Below are 22,898 nucleotides of genomic sequence, written 5' to 3' on the forward strand. Positions count from 1 at the left end.
GGCAACGCGGAAAGAGGGGTGGGTGGGTGGGGCGAAGAGGCAACGCGGAAAGAGGGGTGGGTGGGTGGGGCGAAGAGGCAACGCGGAAAGAGGGGTGGGTGGGTGGGGCGAAGAGGCAACGCGGAAAGAGGGGTGGGTGGGTGGGGCGAAGAGGCAACGCGGAAAGAGGGGTGGGTGGGGCGAAGAGGCAACGCGGAAAGAGGGGTGGGTGGGTGGGGCGAAGAGGCAACGCGGAAAGAGGGGTGGGTGGGTGGGGCAAAGAGGCAACGCGGAAAGAGGGGTGGGTGGGTGGGGCAAAAGAGGCAACGCGGAAAGAGGGGTGGGTGGGGCGAAGAGGCAACGCGGAAAGAGGGGTGGGTGGGTGGTGCGAAGAGGCAACGCGGAATTAGGGGTGGGTGGGTGGTGCGAAGAGGCAACGCGGAATTAGGGGTGGGTGGGTGGTGCGAAGAGGCAACGCGGAAAGAGGGGTGGGTGGGTGGTGCGAAGAGGCAACGCGGAAAGAGGGGTGGGTGGGTGGTGCGAAGAGGCAACGCGGAAAGAGGGGTGGGTGGTGCGAAGAGGCAACGCGGAAAGAGGGGTGGGTGGGGCGAAGAGGCAACGCGGAAAGAGGGGTGGGTGGGTGGGGCGAAGAGGCAGCGCGGAAAGAGGGGTGGGTGGGTGGGGCGAAGAGGCAGCGCGGAAAGAGGGGTGGGTGGGTGGGGCGAAGAGGCAGCGCGGAAAGAGGGGTGGGTGGGGCGAAGAGGCAACGCGGAAAGAGGGGTGGGTGGGTGGGGCGAAGAGGCAACGCGGAAAGAGGGGTGGGTGGGTGTATCGAAGAGGCAACGCGGAAAGAGGGGTGGGTGGGTGGGGCGAAGAGGCAACGCGGAAAGAGGGGTGGGTGGGTGGGGCGAAGAGGCAACGCGGAAAGAGGGGTGGGTGGGTGGGGCGAAGAGGCAACGCGGAAAGAGGGGTGGGTGGGTGGGGCGAAGAGGCAACGCGGAAAGAGGGGTGGGTGGGTGGGGCGAAGAGGCAACGCGGAAAGAGGGGTGGGTGGGTGGGGCGAAGAGGCAACGCGGAAAGAGGGGTGGGTGGGTGGGGCGAAGAGGCAACGCGGAAAGAGGGGTGGGTGGGTGGGGCGAAGAGGCAACGCGGAAAGAGGGGTGGGTGGGTGGGGCGAAGAGGCAACGCGGAAAGAGGGGTGGGGCGAAGAGGCAACGCGGAAAGAGGGGTGGGTGGAGCGAAGAGGCAACGCGGAAAGAGGGGTGGGTGGGCAAAGAGGCAACGCGGAAAGAGGGGTGGGTGGGCAAAGAGGCAACGCGGAAAGAGGGGTGGGTGGGTGGGCAAAGAGGCAACGCGGAAAGAGGGGTGGGTGGGTGGGGCGAAGAGGCAACGCGGAAAGAGGGGTGGGTGGGTGGGGCGAAGAGGCAACGCGGAAAGAGGGGTGGCTGGGTGGGGCGAAGAGGCAACGCGGAAAGAGGGGTGGGTGGGGCGAAGAGGCAACGCGGAAAGAGGGGAGGGTGGGGCGAAGAGGCAACGCGGAAAGAGGGGTGGGTTGGTGGGGCGAAGAGGCAACGCGGAAAGAGGGGTGGGTGGGTGGCGCGAAGAGGCAACGCGTAAAGAGGGGTGGGTGGGTGGGGCGAAGAGGCAACGCGGAAAGAGGGGTGGGTGGGTGGTGCGAAGAGGCAAAGCGGAAAGAGGGGTGGGTGGGTGGTGCGAAGAGGCAACGCGAAAAGAGGAGTGGGTGGGTGGGGCGAAGAGGCAACGCGGAAAGAGGGGTGGGTGGGTGGGGCGAAGAGGCAACGCGGAAAGAGGGGTGGGTGGGGCGAAGAGGCAACGCGGAAAGAGGGGTGGGTGGGGCGAAGAGGCAACGCGGAAAGAGGGGTGGGTGGGTGAGGCAACGCGGAAAGAGGGGTGGGTGGGTGGGGCAACGCGGAAAGAGGGGTGGGTGGGTGGGGCAACGCGGAAAGAGGGGTGGGTGGGTGGGGCAACGCGGAAAGAGGGGTGGGTGGGTGGGGCAACGCGGAAAGAGGGGTGGGTGGGTGGGGCAACGCGGAAAGAGGGGTGGGTGGGTGGGGCAACGCGGAAAGAGGGGTGGGTGGGTGGGGCAACGCGGAAAGAGGGGTGGGTGGGTGGGGCGAAGAGGCAACGCGGAAAGAGGGGTGGGGCGAAGAGGCAACGCGGAAAGAGGGGTGGGTGGAGCGAAGAGGCAACGCGGAAAGAGGGGGGGGTGGGCAAAGAGGCAAGGCGGAAAGAGGGGTGGGTGGGGCGAAGAGGCAATGCGGAAAGTGGAAGGGGTGAGAGGGGAGGAAGAGGCAACGCGGAAAGAGGGTGGGTGGGTGGATCAAAGAGGCAAGGCGGAAAAAGGGTGGGGGGAAGAGGCAAGGCGGAAAAAGGGTGTGTGGGGCGAAGAGGCAAGGCGGTAAGAGGGGTGGGTGGGTGGAGCGAAGAGGCAACACGGAAAGAGGGTGGGTGGGACGATGAGGCAACGCGGAAAGATTGGGGCGAAGAGGTAACGCGGAAAGAGGGTGGGCGGGGCGAATAGGCAACGCGGAAAGAGGGTGGGCGGGGCGAATAGGCAACGCGGAAAGAGGGTGGGCGGGGCGAAGAGGCAACGAGGAAAGAGGGTGGGTGGGGTGAAGAGGAAACGAGGAAGGTGGGTGGGGGGTAGGATGGGGCGAAGAGGCAATGAGGAAAGAGGGTGGGTGGGGCGAAGAGGCAACGAGGAAGGAGGGTGGGGCGAAGAGGCAACGAGGAAAAAGGGTGGGTGGGGCAAAGAGGCAACGAGGAAAGAGGGTGGGTGGGTTTTAGCGAAGAGGCAACGCGGAAAGTTTGGGGCGAAGAGGCAACGCGGAAAGATGGTAGGCGGGCGAAGAGGGAAAGAGGGTGGGTGGGCGGGGCGAAGAGGGAAAGAGGGTGGGTGGGCGGGGTGAAGAGGGAAAGAGGGTGGGTGGGCGGGGCGAAGAGGCAACAAGGAAAGAGGGTGGGTGGGTGGGTGAGGCGAAGAGGCAACGAGGAAAGAGGGTGGGTGGGTGGGGCGAAGAGGCAACGAGGAAAGAGGGTGGGTGGGTGGGGCGAAGAGGCAACGAGGAAAGAGGGTGGGTGGGTGGGGCGAAGAGGCAACGAGGAAAGAGGGTGGGTGGGTGGGGCGAAGAGGCAACGAGGAAAGAGGGTGGGTGGGGCGAAGAGGCAACGCGGAAAGAGGGGTGGGTGGGGCGAAGAAGCAACGCGGAAAGAGGGGTGGGTGGGTGGGGCCCGAAGAGGCAACGCGGAAAGAGGGGTGGGTGGGGCCCGAAGAGGCAACGCGGAAAGAGGGGTGGGTGGGTGGGGCCCGAAGAGGCAACGCGGAAAGAGGGGTGGGTGGGTGGGGCCCGAAGAGGCAACGCGGAAAGAGGGGTGGGTGGGTGGGGCCCGAAGAGGCAACGCGGAAAGAGGGGTGGGTGGGTGGGGCCCGAAGAGGCAACGCGGAAAGAGGGGTGGGTGGGTGAGGCGAAGAGGCAACGCGGAAAGAGGGGTGGGTGGGGCGAAGAGGCAACGCGGAAAGAGGGGTGGGTGGGGCCCGAAGAGGCAACGCGGAAAGAGGGGTGGGTGGGTGGGGCGAAGAGGCAACGCGGAAAGAGGGGGTGGGTGGGTGGGGCGAAGAGGCAACGCGGAAAGAGGGGTGGGGCGAAGAGGCAACGCGGAAAGAGGGGTGGGGCGAAGAGGCAACGCGGAAAGAAGGGAGAGTGGGGCGAAGAGGCAACGCGGAAAGAGGGGTGGGTGGGTGGGGCAAAGAGGCAACGCGGAAAGAGGGGTGGGTGGGGCAAAGAGGCAACGCGGAAAGAGGGGTGGGTGGGGCGAAGAGGCAACGCGGAAAGAGGGGTGGGTGGGGCGAAGAGGCAACGCGGAAAGAGGGGTGGGGCGAAGAGGCAACGCGGAAAGAAGGGAGGGTGGGGCGAAGAGGCAACGCGGAAAGAGGGGTGGGTGGGTGGGGCAAAGAGGCAACGCGGAAAGAGGGGTGGGTGGGGCAAAGAGGCAACGCGGAAAGAGGGGTGGGTGGGGCGAAGAGGCAACGCGGAAAGAGGGGTGGGTGGGGCGAAGAGGCAACGCGGAAAGAGGGGTGGGGCGAAGAGGCAACGCGGAAAGAGGGGTGGGGCGGTGGGGCGAAGAGGCAACGCGGAAAGAGGGGTGGGTGGGTGGGGCGAAGAGGCAACGCGGAAAGAGGGGTGGGTGGGTGGGGCGAAGAGGCAACGCGGAAAGAGGGGTGGGTGGGTGGGGCGAAGAGGCAACGCGGAAAGAGGGGTGGGTGGGTGGGGCGAAGAGGCAACGCGGAAAGAGGGGTGGGTGGGTGGGGCGAAGAGGCAACGCGGAAAGAGGGGTGGGTGGGTGGGGCGAAGAGGCAACGCGGAAAGAGGGGTGGGTGGGGCGAAGAGGCAACGCGGAAAGAGGGGTGGGTGGGGCGAAGAGGCAACGCGGAAAGAGGGGTGGGTGGGTGGGGAGAAGAGGCAACGCGGAAAGAGGGTGGGTTGGTGGGGCGAAGAGGCAACGCGGAAAGAGGGGTGGGTGGGTGGGTCGAAGAGGCAACGCGGAAAGAGGGGTCGGTGGGTGGGTGGGTCGAAGAGGCAACGCGGAAAGAGGGGTGGGTGGGGCGAAGAGGCAACGCGGAAAGAGGGGTGGGTGGGTGGGGCGAAGAGGCAACGCGGAAAGAGGGGTGGGTGGGTGGGGCGAAGAGGCAACGCGGAAAGAGGGGTGGGTGGGTGGGGCGAAGAGGCAACGCGGAAAGAGGGGTGGGTGGGTGGGGCGAAGAGGCAACGCGGAAAGAGGGGTGGGGCGAAGAGGCGAAGAGGCAACGCGGAAAGAGGGGTGGGTGGGTGGGGCGAAGAGGCAACGCGGAAAGAGGGGTGGGTGGGTGGTGCGAAGAGGCAACGCGGAAAGAGGGGTGGGTGGGTGGGGCGAAGAGGCAACGCGGAAAGAGGGGTGGGTGGGTGGGGCGAAGAGGCAACGCGGAAAGAGGGGTGGGTGGGTGGGGCGAAGAGGCAACGCGGAAAGAGGGGTGGGTGGGGCGAAGAGGCAACGCGGAAAGAAGGGTGGGTGGGGCAAAGAGGCAACGCGGAAAGAGGGGTGGGTGGGTGGGACGAAGAGGCAACGCGGAAAGAGGGGTGGGTGGGTGAGACGAAGAGGCAACGCGGAAAGAGGGGTGGGTGGGTGGGACGAAGAGGCAACGCGGAAAGAGGGGTGGGTGGGTGGGTCGAAGAGGCAACGCGGAAAGAGGGGTGGGTCGAAGAGGCAACGCGGAAAGAGGGGTGGGTGGGTGGGTCGAAGAGGCAACGCGGAAAGAGGGGTGGGTGGGGCGAAGAGGCAACGCGGAAAGAGGGGTGGGTGGGGCGAAGAGGCAACGCGGAAAGAGGGGTGGGTGGGGCGAAGAGGCAACGCGGAAAGAGGGGTGGGTGGGTGGGGCGAAGAGGCAACGCGGAAAGAGGGGTGGGTGGGGCGAAGAGGCAACGCGGAAAGAGGGGTGGGTGGGTGGGTCGAAGAGGCAACGCGGAAAGAGGGGTGGGTGGGTGGGGCGAAGAGGCAACGCGGAAAGAGGGGTGGGTGGGTGGGGCGAAGAGGCAACGCGGAAAGAGGGGTGGGTGGGTGGGGCGAAGAGGCAACGCGGAAAGAGGGGTGGGTGGGTGGGGCGAAGAGGCAACGCGGAAAGAGGGGTTGGTGGGTGGGGCGAAGAGGCAACGCGGAAAGAGGGGTGGGTGGGTGCTGCGAAGAGGCAACGCGGGAAGAGGGGTGGGTGGGTGGGGCGAAGAGGCAACGCGGGAAGAGGGGTGGGTGGGTGGGGCGAAGAGGCAACGCGGGAAGAGGGGTGGGTGGGTGGGTGGGGCGAAGAGGCAACGCGGGAAGAGGGGTGGGTGGGTGGGGCGAAGAGGCAACGCGGGAAGAGGGGTGGGTGGGTGGGGCGAAGAGGCAACGCGGGAAGAGGGGTGGGTGGGTGGGTCGAAGAGGCAACGCGGAAAGAGGGGTGGGTGGGGCGAAGAGGCAGCGCGGAAAGAGGGGTGGGTGGGTGGGGCGAAGAGGCAACGCGGAAAGAGGGGTGGGTGGGTGGGGCGAAGAGGCAACGCGGAAAGAGGGGTGGGTGGGTGGGGCGAAGAGGCAACGCGGAAAGAGGGGTGGGTGGGTGTATCGAAGAGGCAACGCGGAAAGAGGGGTGGGTGGGTGGGGCGAAGAGGCAACGCGGAAAGAGGGGTGGGTGGGTGGGGCGAAGAGGCAACGCGGAAAGAGGGGTGGGTGGGTGGGGCGAAGAGGCAACGCGGAAAGAGGGGTGGGTGGGTGGGGCGAAGAGGCAACGCGGAAAGAGGGGTGGGTGGGGCGAAGAGGCAACGCGGAAAGAGGGGTGGGTGGGGCGAAGAGGCAACGCGGAAAGAGGGGTGGGTGGGTGGGACGAAGAGGCAACGCGGAAAGAGGGGTGGGTGGGTGTATCGAAGAGGCAACGCGGAAAGAGGGGTGGGTGGGTGGGTCGAAGAGGCAACGCGGAAAGAGGGGTGGGTGGGTGGGTCGAAGAGGCAACGCGGAAAGAGGGGTGGGTGGGTGGGTCGAAGAGGCAACGCGGAAAGAGGGGTGGGTGGGTGGGTCGAAGAGGCAACGCGGAAAGAGGGGTGGGTGGGTGGGTCGAAGAGGCAACGCGGAAAGAGGGGTGGGTGGGTGGGTCGAAGAGGCAACGCGGAAAGAGGGGTGGGTGGGTGGGTCGAAGAGGCAACGCGGAAAGAGGGGTGGGTGGGTCGAAGAGGCAACGCGGAAAGAGGGGTGGGTGGGTCGAAGAGGCAACGCGGAAAGAGGGGTGGGTGGGTGGGTCGAAGAGGCAACGCGGAAAGAGGGGTGGGTGGGTGGGGCGAAGAGGCAACGCGGAAAGAGGGGTGGGTGGGTGGGGCGAAGAGGCAACGCGGAAAGAGGGGTGGGTGGGTGGGGCGAAGAGGCAACGCGGAAAGAGGGGTGGGTGGGTGGGGCGAAGAGGCAACGCGGAAAGAGGGGTGGGTGGGTGGGGCGAAGAGGCAACGCGGAAAAAGGGGTGGGTGGGTGGGGCGAAGAGGCAACGCGGAAAAAGGGGTGGGTGGGTGGGGCGAAGAGGCAACGCGGAAAGAGGGGTGGGGCGAAGAGGCAACGCGGAAAGAGGGGTGGGTGGAGCGAAGAGGCAACGCGGAAAGAGGGGTGGGTGGGTGTATCGAAGAGGCAACGCGCAAAGAGGGGTGGGTGGGGCCCGAAGAGGCAACGCGGAAAGAGGGGTGGGGCGAAGAGGCAACGCGGAAAGAGGGGTGGGTGGGGCGAAGAGGCAACGCGGAAAGAAGGGTGGGTGGGGCGAAGAGGCAACGCGGAAAGAGGGGTGGGTGGGGCGAAGAGGCAACGCGGAAAGAGGGGTGGGTGGGGCGAAGAGGCAACGCGGAAAGAGGGGTGGGTGGGGCGAAGAGGCAACGCGGAAAGAGGGGTGGGTGGGGCGAAGAGGCAACGCGGAAAGAGGGGTGGGTGGGGCGAAGAGGCAACGCGGAAAGAGGGGTGGGTGGGGCGAAGAGGCAACGCGGAAAGAGGGGTGGGTGGGTGGGGCGAAGAGGCAACGCGGAAAGAGGGGTGGGTGGGTGGGGCGAAGAGGCAACGCGGAAAGAGGGGTGGGTGGGTGGGGCGAAGAGGCAACGCGGAAAGAGGGGTGGGTGGGTGGGGCGAAGAGGCAACGCGGAAAGAGGGGTGGGTGGGTGGGGCGAAGAGGCAACGCGGAAAGAGGGGTGGGTGGGTGGGGCGAAGAGGCAACGCGGAAAGAGGGGTGGGTGGGTGGGGCGAAGAGGCAACGCGGAAAGAGGGGTGGGTGGGGCGAAGAGGCAACGCGGAAAGAGGGGTGGGTGGGTGGGGCGAAGAGGCAACGCGGAAAGAGGGGTGGGTGGGTGGGGCGAAGAGGCAACGCGGAAAGGGGTGGGTGGGTGGGGCGAAGAGGCAACGCGGAAAGAGGGGTGGGTGGGTGGGGCGAAGAGGCAACGCGGAAAGAGGGGTGGGTGGGTGGGGCAAAGAGGCAACGCGGAAAGAGGGGTGGGTGGGTGGGGCAAAGAGGCAACGCGGAAAGAGGGGTGGGTGGGTGGGGCGAAGAGGCAACGCGGGAAGAGGGGTGGGTGGGTGGTGCGAAGAGGCAACGCGGAATTAGGGGTGGGTGGGTGGTGCGAAGAGGCAACGCGGAAAGAGGGGTGGGTGGGTGGTGCGAAGAGGCAACGCGGAAAGAGGGGTGGGTGGGTGGTGCGAAGAGGCAACGCGGAAAGAGGGGTGGGTGGGTGGGGCGAAGAGGCAACGCGGAAAGAGGGGTGGGTGGGTGGGGCGAAGAGGCAACGCGGAAAGAGGGGTGGGTGGGGCGAAGAGGCAACGCGGAAAGAGGGGTGGGTGGGTGGGGCGAAGAGGCAACGCGGAAAGAGGGGTGGGTGGGTGGGGCGAAGAGGCAACGCGGAAAGAGGGGTGGGTGGGTGTATCGAAGAGGCAACGCGGAAAGAGGGGTGGGTGGGTGGGGCGAAGAGTCAACGCGGAAAGAGGGGTGGGTGGGTGGTGCGAAGAGGCAACGCGGAAAGAGGGGTGGGTGGGTGGTGCGAAGAGGCAACGCGGAAAGAGGGGTGGGTGGGTGGGGCGAAGAGGCAACGCGGAAAGAGGGGTGGGGCGAAGAGGCAACGCGGAAAGAGGGGTGGGTGGAGCGAAGAGGCAACGCGGAAAGAGGGGTGGGTGGGCAAAGAGGCAACGCGGAAAGAGGGGTGGGTGGGTGGTGCGAAGAGGCAACGCGGAAAGAGGGGTGGGTGGGTGGTGCGAAGAGGCAACGCGAAAAGAGGGGTGGGTGGGTGGGGCGAAGAGGCAACGCGGAAAGAGGGGTGGGTGGGTGGGGCGAAGAGGCAACGCGGAAAGAGGGGTGGGTGGGTGGGGCGAAGAGGCAACGCGGAAAGAGGGGTGGGTGGGTGGGGCGAAGAGGCAACGCGGAAAGAGGGGTGGGTGGGTGGGGCGAAGAGGCAACGCGGAAAGAGGGGTGGGTGGGGCGAAGAGGCAACGCGGAAAGAGGGCTGGGTGGGTGGGGCGAAGAGGCAACGCGGAAAGAGGGGTGGGGCGAAGAGGCAACGCGGAAAGAGGGGTGGGTGGAGCGAAGAGGCAACGCGGAAAGAGGGGGGGTGGGCAAAGAGGCAAGGCGGAAAGAGGGGTGGGTGGGGCGAAGAGGCAATGCGGAAAGTGGAAGGGGTGAGAGGGGAGGAAGAGGCAACGCGGAAAGAGGGTGGGTGGGTGGATCAAAGAGGCAAGGCGGAAAAAGGGTGGGGGGAAGAGGCAAGGCGGAAAAAGGGTGTGTGGGGCGAAGAGGCAAGGCGGTAAGAGGGGTGGGTGGGTGGAGCGAAGAGGCAACGCGGAAAGAGGGTGGGTGGGACGATGAGGCAACGCGGAAAGATTGGGGCGAAGAGGTAACGCGGAAAGAGGGTGGGCGGGGCGAATAGGCAACGCGGAAAGAGGGTGGGCGGGGCGAAGAGGCAACGAGGAAAGAGGGTGGGTGGGGTGAAGAGGAAACGAGGAAGGTGGGTGGGGGGTAGGATGGGGCGAAGAGGCAATGAGGAAAGAGGGTGGGTGGGGCGAAGAGGCAACGAGGAAGGAGGGTGGGGCGAAGAGGCAACGAGGAAAAAGGGTGGGTGGGGCAAAGAGGCAACGAGGAAAGAGGGTGGGTGGGTTTTAGCGAAGAGGCAACGCGGAAAGATTGGGGCGAAGAGGCAACGCGGAAAGATGGTAGGCGGGCGAAGAGGGAAAGAGGGTGGGTGGGCGGGGCGAAGAGGGAAAGAGGGTGGGTGGGCGGGGCGAAGAGGGAAAGAGGGTGGGTGGGCGGGGTGAAGAGGGAAAGAGGGTGGGTGGGCGGGGCGAAGAGGCAACAAGGAAAGAGCGTGGGTGGGTGAGGCGAAGAGGCAACGAGGAAAGAGGGTGGGTGGGTGGGGCGAAGAGGCAACGAGGAAAGAGGGTGGGTGGGTGGGGCGAAGAGGCAACGAGGAAAGAGGGTGGGTGGGTGGGGCGAAGAGGCAACGAGGAAAGAGGGTGGGTGGGTGGGGCGAAGAGGCAACGAGGAAAGAGGGTGGGTGGGGCGAAGAGGCAACGAGGAAAGAGGGTGGGTGGGGCGAAGAGGAAACGAGGAAGGTGGGTGGGTGGGGCGAAGAGGAAACGAGGAAAGAGGGTGGGTGGGTGGGGCGAAGAGGCAACGAGGAAAGAGGGTGGGTGGGTGGGGCAAAGAGGCAACGAGGAAAGAGGGTGGGTGGGGGGCGAAGAGGCTACGAGGAAAGAGGGTGGGTGGGGGCGAAGAGGCAACGAGGAAAGAGGGTGGGTGGGGGCGAAGAGGCAACGCAGAAAGAGGGTGGGTGGGGGCGAAGTGGCAACGCAGAACGAGGGTGGGGGCGAAGAGGCAAGGCGGAAAGAGGGTGGGTGGGGGGGCGAAGAGGCAACGCGGAAAGAGGGTGGGTGGGCGAAGAGGCAACGCGGAAAGAGGGGTGGGTGGGCGAAGAGGCAACGCGGAAAGAGGGGTGGGTGGGTGAAGAGGCAACGCGGAAAGAGGGGTGGGTGGGCAAAGAGGCAACGCGGAAAGAGGGGTGGGTGGGGCGAAGAGGCAACGCGGAAAGAGGGGTGGGTGGAGCGAAGAGGCAACGCGGAAAGAGAGGTGGGTGGGGCGAAGAGGCAACGCGGAAAGAGGGGTGGGTGGGTGGGGCGAAGAGGCAACGCGGAAAGAGGGGTGGGTGGGTGGGGCGAAGAGGCAACGCGGAAAGAGGGGTGGGTGGGTGGGGCGAAGAGGCAACGCGGAAAGAGGGGTGGGTGGGGCGAAGAGGCAACGCGGAAAGAGGGGTGGGTGGGTGGGGCGAAGAGGCAACGCGGAAAGAGGGGTGGGTGGGTGGGGCGAAGAGGCAACGCGGAAAGAGGGGTGGGTGGGTGGGGCGAAGAGGCAACGCGGAAAGAGGGGTGGGTGGGTGGGGCGAAGAGGCAACGCGGAAAGAGGGGTGGGTGGGTGGGGCGAAGAGGCAACGCGGAAAGAGGGGTGGGTGGGTGGGGCGAAGAGGCAACGCGGAAAGAGGGGTGGGTGGGTGGGGCAAAGAGGCAACGCGGAAAGAGGGGTGGGTGGGTGGGGCAAAGAGGCAACGCGGAAAGAGGGGTGGGTGGGTGGGGCGAAGAGGCAACGCGGGAAGAGGGGTGGGTGGGTGGTGCGAAGAGGCAACGCGGAATTAGGGGTGGGTGGGTGGTGCGAAGAGGCAACGCGGAAAGAGGGGTGGGTGGGTGGTGCGAAGAGGCAACGCGGAAAGAGGGGTGGGTGGGTGGGGCGAAGAGGCAACGCGGAAAGAGGGGTGGGTGGGTGGGGCGAAGAGGCAACGCGGAAAGAGGGGTGGGTGGGGCGAAGAGGCAACGCGGAAAGAGGGGTGGGTGGGTGGGGCAAAGAGGCAGCGCGGAAAGAGGGGTGGGTGGGTGGGGCGAAGAGGCAACGCGGAAAGAGGGGTGGGTGGGGCGAAGAGGCAACGCGGAAAGAGGGGTGGGTGGGTGGGGCGAAGAGGCAACGCGGAAAGAGGGGTGGGTGGGTGGGGCGAAGAGGCAACGCGGAAAGAGGGGTGGGTGGGTGTATCGAAGAGGCAACGCGGAAAGAGGGGTGGGTGGGTGGGGCGAAGAGTCAACGCGGAAAGAGGGGTGGGTGGGTGGTGCGAAGAGGCAACGCGGAAAGAGGGGTGGGTGGGTGGGGCGAAGAGGCAACGCGGAAAGAGGGGTGGGGCGAAGAGGCAACGCGGAAAGAGGGGTGGGTGGAGCGAAGAGGCAACGCGGAAAGAGGGGTGGGTGGGCAAAGAGGCAACGCGGAAAGAGGGGTGGGTGGGCAAAGAGGCAACGCGGAAAGAGGGGTGGGTGGGCAAAGAGGCAACGCGGAAAGAGGGGTGGGTGGGTGGGGCGAAGAGGCAACGCGGAAAGAGGGGTGGGTGGGTGGGGCGAAGAGGCAACGCGGAAAGAGGGGTGGGTGGGTGGGGCGAAGAGGCAACGCGGAAAGAGGGGTGGGTGGGTGGGGCGAAGAGGCAACGCGGAAAGAGGGGTGGGTGGGTGGGGCGAAGAGGCAACGCGGAAAGAGGGGTGGGTGGGTGGGGCGAAGAGGCAACGCGGAAAGAGGGGTGGGTGGGGCGAAGAGGCAACGCGGAAAGAGGGGTGGGTGGGGCGAAGAGGCAACGCGGAAAGAGGGGAGGGTGGGGCGAAGAGGCAACGCGGAAAGAGGGGTGGGTTGGTGGGGCGAAGAGGCAACGCGGAAAGAGGGGTGGGTGGGTGGCGCGAAGAGGCAACGCGTAAAGAGGGGTGGGTGGGTGGGGCGAAGAGGCAACGCGGAAAGAGGGGTGGGTGGGTGGTGCGAAGAGGCAACGCGGAAAGAGGGGTGGGTGGGTGGTGCGAAGAGGCAACGCGAAAAGAGGGGTGGGTGGGTGGGGCGAAGAGGCAACGCGGAAAGAGGGGTGGGTGGGTGGGGCGAAGAGGCAACGCGGAAAGAGGGGTGGGTGGGTGGGGCGAAGAGGCAACGCGGAAAGAGGGGTGGGTGGGTGGGGCGAAGAGGCAACGCGGAAAGAGGGGTGGGTGGGGCGAAGAGGCAACGCGGAAAGAGGGCTGGGTGGGTGGGGCGAAGAGGCAACGCGGAAAGAGGGGTGGGGCGAAGAGGCAACGCGGAAAGAGGGGTGGGTGGAGCGAAGAGGCAACGCGGAAAGAGGGGGGGGTGGGCAAAGAGGCAAGGCGGAAAGAGGGGTGGGTGGGGCGAAGAGGCAATGCGGAAAGTGGAAGGGGTGAGAGGGGAGGAAGAGGCAACGCGGAAAGAGGGTGGGTGGGTGGATCAAAGAGGCAAGGCGGAAAAAGGGTGGGGGGAAGAGGCAAGGCGGAAAAAGGGTGTGTGGGGCGAAGAGGCAAGGCGGTAAGAGGGGTGGGTGGGTGGAGCGAAGAGGCAACGCGGAAAGAGGGTGGGTGGGACGATGAGGCAACGCGGAAAGATTGGGGTGAAGAGGTAACGCGGAAAGAGGGTGGGCGGGGCGAATAGGCAACGCGGAAAGAGGGTGGGCGGGGCGAAGAGGCAACGAGGAAAGAGGGTGGGTGGGGTGAAGGGGAAACGAGGAAGGTGGGTGGGGGGTAGGATGGGGCGAAGAGGCAATGAGGAAAGAGGGTGGGTGGGGCGAAGAGGCAACGAGGAAGGAGGGTGGGGCGAAGAGGCAACGAGGAAAAAGGGTGGGTGGGGCAAAGAGGCAACGAGGAAAGAGGGTGGGTGGGTTTTAGCGAAGAGGCAACGCGGAAAGATTGGGGCGAAGAGGCAACGCGGAAAGATGGTAGGCGGGGCGAAGAGGGAAAGAGGGTGGGTGGGCGGGGCGAAGAGGGAAAGAGGGTGGGTGGGCGGGGCGAAGAGGGAAAGAGGGTGGGTGGGCGGGGTGAAGAGGGAAAGAGGGTGGGTGGGCGGGGCGAAGAGGCAACAAGGAAAGAGCGTGGGTGGGTGAGGCGAAGAGGCAACGAGGAAAGAGGGTGGGTGGGTGGGGCGAAGAGGCAACGAGGAAAGAGGGTGGGTGGGTGGGGCGAAGAGGCAACGAGGAAAGAGGGTGGGTGGGTGGGGCGAAGAGGCAACGAGGAAAGAGGGTGGGTGGGGCGAAGAGGAAACGAGGAAAGAGGGTGGGTGGGTGGGGCGAAGAGGAAACGAGGAAAGAGGGTGGGTGGGTGGGGCGAAGAGGAAACGAGGAAAGAGGGTGGGTGGGTGGGGCGAAGAGGCAACGAGGAAAGAGGGTGGGTGGGTGGGGCAAAGAGGCAACGAGGAAAGAGGGTGGGTGGGGGGCGAAGAGGCTACGAGGAAAGAGGGTGGGTGGGGGCGAAGAGGCAACGAGGAAAGAGGGTGGGTGGGGGCGAAGAGGCAACGCAGAAAGAGGGTGGGTGGGGGCGAAGTGGCAACGCAGAACGAGGGTGGGGGCGAAGAGGCAAGGCGGAAAGAGGGTGGGTGGGGGGGCGAAGAGGCAACGCGGAAAGAGGGTGGGTGGGCGAAGAGGCAACGCGGAAAGAGGGGTGGGTGGGCGAAGAGGCAACGCGGAAAGAGGGGTGGGTGGGTGAAGAGGCAACGCGGAAAGAGGGGTGGGTGGGCAAAGAGGCAACGCGGAAAGAGGGGTGGGTGGGGCGAAGAGGCAACGCGGAAAGAGGGGTGGGTGGAGCGAAGAGGCAACGCGGAAAGAGAGGTGGGTGGGGCGAAGAGGCAACGCGGAAAGTGGAAGGGGTGAGAGGGGAGGAAGAGGCAACGCGGAAAGAGGGTGGGTGGGTGGAAGAGGCAAGGCGGTAAGAGGGGTGGGTGGGTGGAGCGAAGAGGCAACGTGGAACGAGGGTGGGTGGGACGATGAGGCAACGCGGAAAGATTGGGGCGAAGAGGTAACGCGGAAAGAGGGTGGGCGGGGCGAATAGGCAACGCGGAAAGAGGGTGGGCGGGGCGAAGAGGCAACGAAGAAAGAGGGTGAGTGGGGTGAAGAGGAAACGAGGAAGGTGGGTGGGGGGCAGGATGGGGCGAAGAGGCAACGAGGAAAGAGGGTGGGTGGGTGGGGCGAAGAGGCAGCGAGGAAAGAGGGTGGGTGGGTGTTGCGAAGAGGCAACGAGGAAAGAGGGTGGGTGGGTGGGGCGAAGAGGCAACGAGGAAAGAGGGTGGGTGGGGCGAAGAGGCAACGAGGAAAGAGGGAGGGTGGGTCGGACGAAGAGGCAACGAGGAAAGAGGGTGGGTGGGTGGAACGAAGAGGCAACGAGGAAAGAGGGTGGGTGGGTGGGGCGAAGAGGCAACGTGGAAAGAGGGTGGGTGGGTGGGGCGAAGAGGCAACGTGGAAAGAGGGTGGGTGGGTGGGGCGAAGAGGCAACGTGGAAAGAGGGTGGGTGGGTGGGGCGAAGAGGCAACGTGGAAAGAGGGTGGGTGGGTGGGGCGAAGAGGCAACGTGGAAAGAGGGTGGGTGGGTGGGGCAACGTGGAAAGAGGGTGGGTGGGTGGGGCAAAGAGGCAACGAGGAAAGAGGGTGGGTGGGGCAAAGAGGCAACGAGGAAAGAGGGTGGGTGGGTGGGGCAACGAGGAAAGAGGGTGGGTGGGTGGGGCAAAGAGGCAACGCGGAAAGATTGGGGCGAAGAGGCAACGCGGAAAGAGGGTAGACGGGGCAAAGAGGGAAAGAGGGTGGGTGGGCGGGGCGAAGAGGGAAAGAGGGTGGGCGGGGCGAAAAGGCAACGAGGAAAGAGGGTGGGTGGGTGGGGCGAAGAGGCAACGCGGAAAGAGGGGTGGGTGGGTGGGGCAAAGAGGCAACGCGGAAAGAGGGGTGGGTGGGGCAAAGAGGCAACGCGGAAAGAGGGGTGGGTGGGGCCCGAAGAGGCAACGCGGAAAGAGGGGTGGGTGGGGCCCGAAGAGGCAACGCGGAAAGAGGGGTGGGTGGGTGGGGCCCGAAGAGGCAACGCGGAAAGAGGGGTGGGTGGGTGGGGCCCGAAGAGGCAACGCGGAAAGAGGGGTGGGTGGGTGGGGCCCGAAGAGGCAACGCGGAAAGAGGGGTGGGTGGGTGGGGCCCGAAGAGGCAACGCGGAAAGAGGGGTGGGTGGGTGGGGCCCGAAGAGGCAACGCGGAAAGAGGGGTGGGTGGGTGGGGCCCGAAGAGGCAACGCGGAAAGAGGGGTGGGTGGGTGGGGCCCGAAGAGGCAACGCGGAAAGAGGGGTGGGTGGGTGGGGCCCGAAGAGGCAACGCGGAAAGAGGGGTGGGTGGGTGGGGCGAAGAGGCAACGCGGAAAGAGGGGTGGGTGGGGCGAAGAGGCAACGCGGAAAGAGGGGTGGGTGGGGCGAAGAGGCAACGCGGAAAGAGGGGTGGGTGGGGCGAAGAGGCAACGCGGAAAGAGGGGTGGGTGGGTGGGGCGAAGAGGCAACGCGGAAAGAGGGGTGGGTGGGTGGGGCGAAGAGGCAACGCGGAAAGAGGGGTGGGTGGGGCGAAGAGGCAACGCGGAAAGAGGGGTGGGTGGGGCCCGAAGAGGCAACGCGGAAAGAGGGGTGGGTGGGTGGGGCCCGAAGAGGCAACGCGGAAAGAGGGGTGGGTGGGTGGGGCCCGAAGAGGCAACGCGGGAAAGAGGGGTGGGTGGGTGGGGCGAAGAGGCAACGCGGAAAGAGGGGTGGGTGGGTGGGGCGAAGAGGCAACGCGGAAAGAGGGGTGGGGCGAAGAGGCAACGCGGAAAGAGGGGTGGGGCGAAGAGGCAACGCGGAAAGAAGGGAGGGTGGGGCGAAGAGGCAACGCGGAAAGAGGGGTGGGTGGGTGGGGCGAAGAGGCATCGCGGAAAGAGGGGTGGGTGGGGCAAAGAGGCAACGCGGAAAGAGGGGTGGGTGGGTGGGGCAAAGAGGCAACGCGGAAAGAGGGGTGGGTGGGGCGAAGAGGCAACGCGGAAAGAGGGGTGGGTGGGGCGAAGAGGCAACGCGGAAAGAGGGGTGGGTGGGGCGAAGAGGCAACGCGGAAAGAGGGGTGGGTGGGGCGAAGAGGCAACGCGGAAAGAGGGGTGGGTGGGTGGGGCGAAGAGGCAACGCGGAAAGAGGGGTGGGTGGGTGGGGCAAAGAGGCAACGCGGAAAGAGGGGTGGGTGGGGCGAAGAGGCAACGCGGAAGAGGGGTGGGTGGGGCGAAGAGGCAACGCGGAAAGAGGGGTGGGTGGGGCGAAGAGGCAACGCGGAAAGAGGGGTGGGTGGGGAGAAGAGGCAACGCGGAAAGAGGGGTGGGTTGGTGGGGCGAAGAGGCAACGCGGAAAGAGGGGTGGGTGGGTCGAAGAGGCAACGCGGAAAGAGGGGTGGGTGGGTGGGTCGAAGAGGCAACGCGGAAAGAGGGGTGGGTGGGGCGAAGAGGCAACGCGGAAAGAGGGGTGGGTGGGTGGGGCGAAGAGGCAACGCGGAAAGAGGGGTGGGTGGGTGGGGCGAAGAGGCAACGCGGAAAGAGGGGTGGGTGGGTGGGGCGAAGAGGCAACGCGGAAAGAGGGTGGGTGGGTGGGGCGAAGAGGCAACGCGGAAAGAGGGGTGGGTGGGTGGGGCGAAGAGGCAACGCGGAAAGAGGGGTGGGTGGGTGGGTGGGGCGAAGAGGCGAAGAGGCAACGCGGAAAGAGGGGTGGGTGGGTGGGGCGAAGAGGCAACGCGGAAAGAGGGGTGGGTGGGTGGGGCGACGAGGCAACGCGGAAAGAGGGGTGGGTGGGTGGTGCGAAGAGGCAACGCGGAAAGAGGGGTGGGTGGGTGGGGCGAAGAGGCAACGCGGAAAGAGGGGTGGGTGGGGCGAAGAGGCAACGCGGAAAGAGGGGTGGGTGGGTGGGGCGAAGAGGCAACGCGGAAAGAGGGGTGGGTGGGTGGGGCGAAGAGGCAACGCGGAAAGAGGGGTGGGGCGAAGAGGCAACGCGGAAAGAGGGGTGGGTGGAGCGAAGAGGCAACGCGGAAAGAGGGGTGGGTGGGCAAAGGGGCAACGCGGAAAGAGGGGTGGGTGGGCAAAGAGGCAATGCGGAAAGTGGAAGGGGTGAGAGGGGAGGAAGAGGCAACGCGGAAAGAGGGTGGGTGGTTGGATCAAAGAGGCAAGGCGGAAAAAGGGTGGGGGGAAGAGGCAAGGCGGAAAAAGGGTGTGTGGGGCGAAGAGGCAAGGCGGTAATAGGGGTGGGTGGGTGGAGCGAAGAGGCAACGCGGAAAGAGGGTGGGTGGGACGATGAGGCAACGCGGAAAGATTGGGGCGAAGAGGTAACGCGGAAAGAGGGTGGGAGGGGCGAATAGGCAACGCGGAAAGAGGGTGGGCGGGGCGAAGAGGCAACGAGGAAAGAGGGTGGGTGGGGTGAAGAGGAAACGAGGAAGGTGGGTGGGGGGTAGGATGGGGCGAAGAGGCAATGAGGAAAGAGGGTGGGTGGGGCGAAGAGGCAACGAGGAAGGAGGGTGGGGCGAAGAGGCAACGAGGAAAGAGGGTGGGTGGGGCAAAGAGGCAACGAGGAAAGAGGGTGGGTGGGGCAAAGAGGCAACGAGGAAAGAGGGTGGGTGGGGCAAAGAGGCAACGAGGAAAGAGGGTGGGTGGGTTTTAGCAAAGAGGCAACGCGGAAAGATTGGGGCGAAGAGGCAACGCGGAAAGAGGGTAGGCGGGGCGAAGAGGGAAAGAGGGTGGGTGGGCGGGGCGAAGAGGAAAGAGGGTGGGTGGGCGGGGCGAAGAGGGAAAGAGGGTGGGTGGGCGGGGCGAAGAGGCAACGAGGAAAGAGGGTGGGTGGGTGGTGCGAAGAGGCAACAAGGAAAGAGGGTGGGTGGGTGAGGCGAAGAGGCAACGAGGAAAGAGGGTGGGTGGGTGAGGCGAAGAGGCAACGAGGAAAGAGGGTGGGTGGGTGGGGCGAAGAGGCAACGAGGAAAGAGGGTGGGTGGGTGGGGCGAAGAGGCAACGAGGAAAGAGGGTGGGTGGGTGGGGCGAAGAGGCAACGAGGAAAGAGGGTGGGTGGGTGGGGCGAAGAGGCAACGAGGAAAGAGGGTGGGTGGGTGGGGCGAAGAGGCAACGAGGAAAGAGGGTGGGTGGGTTTTAGCGAAGAGGCAACGCGGAAAGATTGGGGCGAAGAGGCAACGCGGAAAGAGGGTAGGCGGGGCGAAGAGGGAAAGAGGGTGGGTGGGCGGGGCGAAGAGGGAAAGAGGGTGGGTGGGCGGGGCGAAGAGGCAACGAGGAAAGAGGGTGGGTGGGTGGGGCGAAGAGGCAACGAGGAAAGAGGGTGGGTGGGTGGGGCGAAGAGGCAACGAGGAAAGAGGGTGGGTGGGTGGGGCGAAGAGGCAACGAGGAAAGAGGGTGGGTGGGTGGGGCGAAGAGGCAACGAGGAAAGAGGGTGGGTGGGTGGGGCGAAGAGGCAACGAGGAAAGAGGGTGGGTGGGTGGGGCGAAGAGGCAACGAGGAAAGAGGGTGGGTGGGTGGGGCGAAGAGGCAACGAGGAAAGAGGGTGGGTGGGTGGGGCGAAGAGGCAACGAGGAAAGAGGGTGGGGGGCGAAAAGGCAACGAGGAAAGAGGGTGGGTGGGGGCGAAGAGGCAACGAGGAAAGAGGGTGGGTGGGGGCGAAGAGGCAACGCAGAACGAGGGTGGGTGGGGCGAAGTGGCAACGCAGAACGAGGGTGGGTGGGGCGAAGTGGCAACGCAGAACGAGGGTGGGGGCGAAGAGGCAAGGCGGAAAGAGGGTGGGTGGGGGGGCGAAGAGGCAACGCGGAAAGAGGGTGGGTGGGCGAAGAGGCAACGCGGAAAGAGGGGTGGGTGGGCGAAGAGGCAACGCGGAAAGAGGGGTGGGTGGGCGTAGAGGCAACGCAGAAAGAGGGGTGGGATGGTGGGGTGAAGAGGCAACGATGAAAGACGGTGGGTGGTTGGTGGGGCGAAGAGGCAACGATGAAAGAGGGTGGGTGGGTGGTGCGAGGAGGCAATGATGAAAGAGGGTGGGTGGGTGGGGTGAGGAGGCAACGATGAAAGAGGGTGGGTGGGGCGAGGAGGCAACGATGAAAGAGGGTGGGTGGGTGGGGCGAGGAGGCAACGATGAAAGAGGGTGGGTGGGTGGGGCGAGGAGGCAACGATGAAAGAGGGTGGGTGGAAGAGGCAACGAGGAAAGAGGGTGGGTGGTCGAAGAGGCAACGAGGAAAGAGGGTGGGTGGTCGAAGAGGCAACGAGGAAAGAGGGTGGGTGGGTGGTCGAAGAGGCAACGAGGAAAGAGGGTGGGTGGGTGGTCGAAGAGGCAACGAGGAAAGAGGGTGGGTGGGTGGTCGAAGAGGCAACGAGGAAAGAGGGTGGGTGGGTGGTCGAAGAGGCAACGAGGGAAGAGGGTGGGTGGTTGGGGCAAAGAGGCAACGAGGAAAGAGGGTGGGTGGTTGGGGCGAAGAGGCAACGAGGAAAGAGGGTGGGTGGTTGGGGCGAAGAGCCAACGAGGAAAGAGGGTGGGTGGGTGGGGCAAAGAGCCAACGAGGAAAGAGGGTGGGTGGGTGGGGCAAAGAGCCAACGAGGAAAGAGGGTGGGTGGGTGGGGCAAAGAGCCAACGAGGAAAGAGGGTGGGTGGGTGGGGCAAAGAGCCAACGAGGAAAGAGGGTGGGTGGGTGGGGCAAAGAGTCAACGAGGAAAGAGGGTGGGTGGGTGGGGCGAAGAGCCAACGAGGAAAGAGGGTGGGTGGGTGGGGCGAAGAGCCAACGAGGAAAGAGGGTGGGTGGGTGGGGCGAAGAGCCAACGAGGAAAGAGGGTGGGTGGGTGGGGCGAAGAGCCAACGAGGAAAGAGGGTGGGTGGGTGGGGCGAAGAGCCAACGAGGAAAGAGGGTGGGTTGGTGGGGCGAAGAGCCAACGAGGAAAGAGGGTGGGTGGGTGGGGCCAAGAGCCAACGAGGAAAGAGGGTGGGTGGGTGGGGCCAAGAGCCAACGAGGAAAGAGGGTGGGTGGGTGGGGCCAAGAGCCAACGAGGAAAGAGGGTGGGTGGGTGGGGCCAAGAGCCAACGAGGAAAGAGGGTGGGTGGGTGGGGCCAAGAGCCAACGAGGAAAGAGGGTGGGTGGGTGGGGCCAAGAGCCAACGAGGAAAGAGGGTGGGTGGGTGGGGCGAAGAGCCAACGAGGAAAGAGGGTGGGTGGGTGGGGCGAAGAGCCAACGAGGAAAGAGGGTGGGTGGGTGGGGCGAAGAGCCAACGAGGAAAGAGGGTGGGTGGGTGGGGCGAAGAGCCAACGAGGAAAGAGGGTGGGTGGGTGGGGCGAAGAGCCAACGAGGAAAGAGGGTGGGTTGGTGGGGCGAAGAGCCAACGAGGAAAGAGGGTGGGTGGGTGGGGCCAAGAGCCAACGAGGAAAGAGGGTGGGTGGGTGGGGCCAAGAGCCAACGAGGAAAGAGGGTGGGTGGGTGGGGCCAAGAGCCAACGAGGAAAGAGGGTGGGTGGGTGGGGCCAAGAGCCAACGAGGAAAGAGGGTGGGTGGGTGGGGCCAAGAGCCAACGAGGAAAGAGGGTGGGTGGGTGGGTGGGGCCAAGAGCCAACGAGGAAAGAGGGTGGGTGGGTGGGTGGGGCGAAGAGCCAACGAGGAAAGAGGGTGGGTGGGGCGAAAAGGGATAGAGGGTGGGTGGGTGGGGCGAAAAGGGATAGAGGGTGGGTGGGTGGGGCGAAAAGGGATAGAGGGTGGGTGGGTGGGGCGAAAAGGGATAGAGGGTGGGTGGGTGGGGCGAAAAGGGAAAGAGGGTGGGTGGGTGGGGCGAAGAGGCAACGAGGAAAGAGGGTGTGCGGGTGGGAGGGTAGAAGACGCAACGCGGAAAGAGGGGCGGGTGGGAGGGAGGGGCAAAGAAGCCACGCGGAAATAGGGGCGGTGGGAGGGAGGGTCGAAGAAGCAATGGGGAAAGACGGGTGGGAGGGTGGGAGGGGCGAAGAAGCAATGGGGAAAGACGGGTGGGAGGGGCGAAGAAGCAACACAGAAAGAGAGGCTGATGGGAGGGAGGGGAAATAGGCAACACGGAAAGAGAGGCGGGTGTGAGGGAAGGGAAATAGGCAACGCGGAAAGAGGGGCAGGAGGGAGGGGAAATAGGCAACACGGAAAGAGAGGCGGGTGTGAGGGAAGGGAAATAGGCAACGCAGAAAGAGGAGTGGGAGGGAGGGGAATGAGGCAAAGCAGAAAGAGGGGTGGGAAGGAGGGGAATAAGGCAAAGCAGAAAGAGGGGTGGGAGGGAGGGGAATAAGGCAAAGCAGAAAGAGGGGTGGGAGGGAGGGGAATAAGGCAAAGCAGAAAGAGGGGTGGGAGGGAGGGGAATAAGGCAAAGCAGAAAGAGGGGTGGGAGGGAGGGGAATAAGGCAAAGCAGAAAGAGGGGTGGGAGGGAGGGGAATAAGGCAAAGCAGAAAGAGGGGTGGGAGGGAGGGGAATAAGGCAAAGCAGAAAGAGGGGTGGGAGGGAGGGGAATAAGGCAAAGCAGAAAGAGGGGTGGGAGGGAGGGGAATAAGGCAAAGCAGAAAGAGGGGTGGGAGGGAGGGGAATAAGGCAAAGCAGAAAGAGGGGTGGGAGGGAGGGGAATGAGGCAAAGCAGAAAGAGGGGTGGGAGGGAGGGGAATGAGGCAAAGCAGAAAGAGGGGTGGGTGGGAGGGGAATGAGGCAAAGCAGAAAGAGGGGTGGGAGGGAGGGGAATGAGGCAAAGCAGAAAGAGGGGTGGGAAGGAAGAAATGGGAATGAGGCAATGCGGAAAGGGGTGGGAGGGAAGGAAAAGAGGCAATGCGGAAAGAGGGGTGGGAGGGGAAGAGGCAATGCGGAAAGAGGAGTGGGAGGGGGAAGAGGTAATGCAGAAAGAGGAATGACGGGAAAGCACCAATGCAGAGAGAGGGGTGGGAGGGAGGGGAAAGCAGCAATGCAGAGAGAGGGGTGGGAGGGAGGGGAAAGCAGCAATGCAGAGAGAGGGGTGGGAGGGAGGGGAAAGCAGCAATGCAGAGAGGGGTGGGAAAGAGGCACTGTGGAGAGAGGGGTGGGAGGGAGGGGAAGAGGCAATGCGGAGAGAGGGGTGGGAGGGAGGGGAAAGAGGCAATGTGGAGAGAGGGGAGGGAGGAGAAAGAGGCAATGCGGAAAGAGGGGTGGGAGGGAGGGGAAGAGGCAATGCGGAAAGAGGGGTGGGAGGGAGGAGAAGAGGCAATGCGGAAAGAGGGGTGGACGGGAGGGGAAAGAGGCAATGTGGAAAGAGGGGTGGACGGGAGGGAAAGAGGCAATGCGGAAAGAAGGGTGGGAGGGGAAGAGATCATGCGGAAAGAGGGGTGGACGGGAGGGGAAGAGGCAATGCGGAAAGAGGGGTGGGAGGTAGGGGAAAGAAGCAATGCGGAAATACGGGTGGGTAGGGAAGGGAAGAGGCAATGCGGAAAGAAGGGTGGGAGGGAGGGGAAGAGGCAATGCGGAAAGAGGGTTGGATGGGAGGGGAAAGAGGCAATGCGGAAAGAGGGTTGGATGGGAGGGGAAAGGCA

General features: G+C 65.3%; 1 protein-coding gene across 1 annotated transcript in view; it reads right to left on the minus strand.

Annotated features, from left to right (window-relative positions):
* Window positions 1-22,898, minus strand: part of TBC1D22B (TBC1 domain family member 22B) — a 338,740-nt gene that overhangs the window by 272,125 nt on the left and 43,717 nt on the right. The window lies entirely within an intron of this gene.

Source organism: Lissotriton helveticus, chromosome 5_1 (genome assembly GCF_964261635.1).
Source record: "Lissotriton helveticus chromosome 5_1, aLisHel1.1, whole genome shotgun sequence".
NCBI classification, from domain to species: Eukaryota; Metazoa; Chordata; class Amphibia; order Caudata; family Salamandridae; genus Lissotriton; species Lissotriton helveticus.